A 6,216-nucleotide genomic window follows, 5' to 3' on the forward strand; every position below is an offset into this window, starting at 1 on the left:
CTGCCTTGTGTATGTACAGGCTTGGTTTCGGGCTCCACAAGCTATTGAGGCTCCCCTGAATGATATTAACCTCTTCAAGAAGTTGGAAAAGTTTGAACAAATCAATCAGAAGATGGCTCAGGCAGCCTTGAAGGCACTTGGCCGCCACACGTGGTACATGAGCCCAGTACTAGTGGCATTTGCATTCTTTGACACCAGAATTGACAAAGAAAGCAAGATCAATATGATTGAAGCATTGAAAAATGACGGTGAAAACCCCTCTCCAAAGAGACCAGCTATCAAACGAGGAACCGCCCTGTCAATCGCTGGCCTCATAACAAAACACACCAAGCATTTCTTCAGCATCCTAGGGACCCCAACTGATTGGATGGATAAGGATCCTGGTTCATGGGAGCAAGAAACCAGCTTTCAGGAAGCAAAGAAAGCCGCCAGTGGCTTAGTCGTGGTGAACGACAGGGCAGAAAGGGGTGTCGCATTGATACAAGACTACAATAAGCTCCTTACAAAGGATGAAGAGCAAAAGCAAGCTCTGCTCCAAGTTGTTGCTGCTCACAGGAAGATGTACCCCGATGCCAAGAAGGCAACAGTGGTGAAACAGGCCCAGAAATAGGAGTTACATTTCTCATTATATTTGGGTTTTTTAATATTATGTAATATGGTGTCTCTTCATTTTATGAACTGAACATTTGGATTGTTATCATTGAATTTGAGTTTTCATTGCAATATAGTGCTATTTGTGCAGCTATTGTAACTTGTGTTTGCTAGAATACAAAGAAAGTGAGTGGAGGGTGGATTTTCATAAAACAAACTTCTGGTTTTGCTTTCGATCCATATATAGAAAAGTTTTGTAGACACCTTTAGATTGAAGGCTGATGTGGCACCCCTAAATAAAATCAGATTGCTTTCATATACACAAAGAATTAAGTTAAGCACCCCTACACAAAGAATTAAGTTAAGCACCCCCTAATATATATTCTTTGTGTATATGTATACATTGGCATATATTCTAAGGTATGTGAGATCAAATAATGATTGGTATGACATTAGCAATTATCCATTGATGAAATGCAGATGAGTGCACTCATCTGTGACGCCCATCGCTCGTGCAGCACGTGTTATCATCCACGTGGTCGTGATTTTCTGAAAATGCACTATCATCACGGGTTATTGCAAGTCACGCCTGAGCTCGTGTGGGGGTTACATGGTCATTTTCTCGTAATGGTGGCTCGTAGACGGTTGTCGGACGGAGAAAGATGGCGGATAATAGGCATGATCGAGTCCGGAATGTCCAGAAAAGCTGTAGCTCGAACGTTTGGTTACCACCATTCGGTGATCAGTCGGTTGGTGCAGAAACACCAGGAAACGGATGCGGTGAAGGACCGCCCAAGGTCTGGAAGACCTCGCGTGACAACAGTCCGCCAAGATAGAGCGCTTTTGAGACTGGTGCGACGATATCCCTTCGCCTCGAGCCATTTCCTGAAGGACAACTGGCTGCCCAACAGAAGGCTATGTCACCGTACCGTGAGGAACCGCCTGAAATCGGCCGGTTTAAGGTCAAGACGAGTGATCAAGCGTCCAAGGCTACTCGAACGACATCAGAGGGAGCGTTTGGCATGGTGCCTAGCGCGACGTGGATGGAACATCCGGTCTTGGAGGCGAGTTCATTGGTCGGATGAAAGCCGGTTCTTGCTGTACGTGACAGATGGGCGTGTTCGGGTGTGGCGCCACAAAAACACCGCGTATGCACCTAAAAACATTCAACCAACGGTACCCTTTGGTGGTGGCTCGATTATGGTCTGGGGATGCTTCTCCCATGACTGTAAATTGGACCTGATAACTGTGCGAGGTAACCTCAACGGAGAGCGATATGCCGAGGAAATCCTGAATACCACCGTAATCCCGCACTTCGATGACCACACCCTCGCCAGCAGACCCATCTTCATGGATGACAACGCCAGGCCTCACCGTGCGAGACGCGTCCGAGCCTTGCTGGAGCAAGGTGCTGTGACAACCATCCCCTGGCCTGCGTACAGTCCTGACCTGAACCCCCTCGAGCACGTTTGGGACATGTTGGGACGACAAATTCCGAAGATGGTCCCTCCAATAGCCAATCTGGATGAATTGGAACGTGCATTACATCGGGAATGGAACAACCTGCCACAGCAACGCATACGACGGCTTACAGGGTCTATGAGACGTAGGGTTGAGTCAGTGATCCGATCACGTGGGTCCTACACACGTTATTGACGCAAAGATCGCTAGAGGTCTTCTCAGAACAATGACTGTACGTTAGAAAACATAAACGTCATCCACACTGTCCGTGATGGACCTATAGCTCCATACTTAAATTGAGGTGAAAATATGCCTAAAATTCCCAAAAAATTTCACCTTAAATTATTCAGAATAAAATATTGAAAACGGCATGATTGTTATGTTTTTATGTGACTATAATATCACTTCTCCAGAAAATATAGCAATATCATGGGTATATTACACTGTTTTGACGACAACAAACTTGTAATGTGCGAGGTTGTAAAAAAACGGGGGGGTGCTTAACTTAATTCTTTGTGTATATATGGTGTCTTTTCATTTTGGAACAAAAGGAACAACATAAAGCCATGTCCCAGTAAATATGTTAAAAAAATTATTTTGAGCACCACCCTAATATATATATATATATATATATATATATATATATATATATATATATATATATATATATATATATGTATATATATATATAATTATATATATATATACATACACACAAACACACATACACACATACACAAACAAAACACCTTGGACTTTTCAAGAAAATATATATAATATGGTATAACTGGTGCTCTTGACTCAGGACCACTGCACGAAGTGGCTATGTGCCACTAAGATAGGCATACATCGCGGCCCGCAAAATTTTGGGGTGTCCAGGAGTCCGCACACCCAAAAAGTTTGGGAACAACTGCCAGTGCAGGATTTTGTTTGTATCTTTTTCTGTCAAATGCTTGTTTTCACCTGTGCCGTCTACTTTGTCATTGTTTTTGTTTATTTATTGCACTTCTGTCCTCATTCTCTTAATTTTTCTTTTCATGGCTATCGGTTGCTCACACTTGACCATGGACAGCTATGCACAAGGGTCTATGTCTCCCATCTCCTAAGGTGAATTCGCTAATATTTTTCCCCCACAGAAAGTCATATGAAACCATTACCAAAGTTGTACACCAAATTGCTGGATATTATATTCTTCAGGAGTGTAACGATATAGACATCTGGATATTTATTTCTTTCACACCATCATTTAAGTACATTTGAGGAGCATTTTCATTTGTCAATTGTACATTGAATTACAAACAAGACCAGAAAGGAAGCAGTGGGAGACAGAGACCACCGATATGAGAGTAACAGGCCCAGGGACTCGGCTTCATCGCGGGAGAGTCCAGTGATTTTTGGCAGTTTTGTTTTCTATGACCTCAAAAGTGCAAGTTGAGGGAAGGCTGCCAAAATATAATTGACCAGTTATACTTCAGTCACATTATGATGTCATTGTTTGTGTAAATACGTTTTAAATGTAATTTTCTAAATTATGGCGGGGAAGCGTGGGCGAGGCTCATGGAAGATCTTTTCGTGTTCGGAATGAAAATCGAAGCGCTAACCATCCCAATGAAAGAACAATCCATCAAGCTGAGAAGTACAAACACCTAAGATTAAGAATCTCCTTGAATGTCATTGTGATTTTCCACTCAAACCTTTTAATGAAGTAAAACAAATACAACATCCATTAAACAAGTACATCCATGAAATAAACAAGTAAAACATCAAATGGAACTCATCTGATTTTGGTTGGACAATTATTCGTCCATGTGCCAAGGGCGGATTTTTCACATATCGATTTTATCGGTGCCACCTAAGCCGGCACAATGTCCTGGTTTTTTTTTGTTTGTTTTTTAAGGTCCGTGCCTCGGGATGATGAATTGACATGACGAGCAAGTTTCCCGTGCCACACTGGATTTTAAACCGAGTAGGGATGAAGGCGGCAAAAACGCAAATGCAACAATCTGTCATCGAGTCGGCAAGCTGGGAGCAACAATTCACATTTATTGCTGCATCTGATACAATTTAAATGCTCTAATGGTGGCGAGGTGCTCCATTTGAAGCTGTTTGTTTTGATCTCTGTAGCTTTTTGATTCCTGAGGGTCCATAATAAAAATTTGTATCGGTGTCAAAGCCAGTGAGCAATTGCAAATTAATAGTAGGATCACCATTGTCGAGTTGCATATTGGGGGTAGAAATCCAAGATGGTGTCTAACATGGTTGTCGTTTTGGCCCTAGTTTATATAATATAGTGGAAGATACCAGACTGGCCATACCTGACTGTCGTCTTGCTTCATGACATCAGTTCTCGGCTGCAAGGCTGCCTTCGTTAAAACATCAATATTTGCAGATTTCAGAATCAAACTCTGACTTTAAGGAGTGATTGTTTTTCACAAGCTGACGCATGGGCCCGTTGTCAGGATGTCGACGAAGCTTCCCATTTTCATCAGGAAAGATTTGTTGTGATTCTCCAAATTCACTTTCCAACTTATGACGAGTGTTTTTTTTTTTTGGTTGAAACTCCAACGTCATCAATACCAAGACATTTCTTGGTGAAACTGGTCTTCTCTTACACTTCAGGGTTGGCAAATAATTAATTATTAAAAAATGAAAACGGCTCATTTTGTGGTCTTCGGGGTCAGCTCACTGTGTGACTGCACATTAAGCAGCTACAAGATCTTGAGGAGAGCAAGTGTCCCATCCATTTTTCTGACTGTTCCTTTCACAGACATCTGCATGTTGCTCCCAAAATGGAACAAGAGACTTGCATCTCTACCTTTTCAATACTTGCTTACTTTCTGGCAGAAGATACACAGTACCTCATATACCCTCGACTGACTTGGTCCATTCCTCCAAGATTTTCTGGAACGGTCTGTTTTGTCAGTTACCACACGTTTCCTTGGCGATGAGAGTCTCGGGTTTTTTTCCATGGTGTAAATACAGCGACACTCGGTGATACAACACTGGTGGTATATTTCTTCCTCTGACATGTTTTTGCTGAGTCTAAGGTAGGAGCATGCATGAAATGATTCTAAGTGATAGATTAACTCAAACTTTTCCCGTCACTGGGTGTGTGTGTGTGTATATATATATATACTAGAACCCCGACTTTCGCGAGGATACATTCCTGAAAAATGCTGTGAATGCCAAGGCATTGCTTCAATCCTCTGCATATTTGGGGTATTTAAGGGTTTTTTGGGTTTTCGGAGTATTTTGGGCCTTTGGGATATTTTAGGTCCTCTGGTTATTTTTGGTGTATGTGGGTCCTTAATCTTTTTTTGGGTCCTCTGAGTCTTCAGGGTATTTAAAGGTTTTCGGGGGCTTTGGGTCTCCGGGGTATTTAAGGGTCTTTTGGGTCCTCAGGATATCTATGGTATTTTGGGTCTTCGGGGTATTTGAGGGTCTTTTGGGTTTTCGCAGTCTTGTCTTTAAGGGTATTCGGGGTATTTTGGGGTATTTTGGATCTTCGGGGTATTTGAGGGTCTTTTGGGTTTTAGGGTCTTCGAGGTCTTTAAGGGTATTCGGGGTATTTAAGGGTCTTTTGGATCTTCGGGGTATTTAAGGGTCTTTTGGGTCTCCGGAGTCCCTTGGGTATTATAGGTCTTTTGGATATTGGGGGTTTTTTAAAGGGCTAAAGGGCTAAGGGGCGAAAGGTACAATTCAATCCTATATAATTAATAGACATGTAGTCACATGGCTAAACGGACGGCAACGGTCAACCGTGTTTTTTCGGTTTTTTATGCAGTATTTTCATATATATATCTATAAATGTGGACAGATTGACTGCATAGTTAATTTTTTTTTAACTTCCGGGATATGTGCAAACCAACGACTCTGAGCATATACACCACGTGCGCAACAAAAATGAACATAACTCAAGATTGCATGAAGACCAATAATTTTAAACCTCCTCATGCACTGTCTGTACCCAAGAGCTCTTAATAACAAACGGTTTAAATAATTGAACCAATTTTTAAATGCTGTTAATAATCAATATCCTACAATACAACTAAATGCAAATGATATCCTGTCTGTATAATCTGAGGTTGTGACATCATCCACATCTGCAGCAAGATGTGGAGTTGATGACAGCGAAAGGCTGCAAGGCGGAGTCGCGACCGCAGA

This window comes from Myxine glutinosa, unplaced genomic scaffold (assembly GCF_964187855.1).
Source record: "Myxine glutinosa unplaced genomic scaffold, kmMyxGlut1.1 SCAFFOLD_1839, whole genome shotgun sequence".
NCBI lineage: Eukaryota > Metazoa > Chordata > Myxini > Myxiniformes > Myxinidae > Myxine > Myxine glutinosa.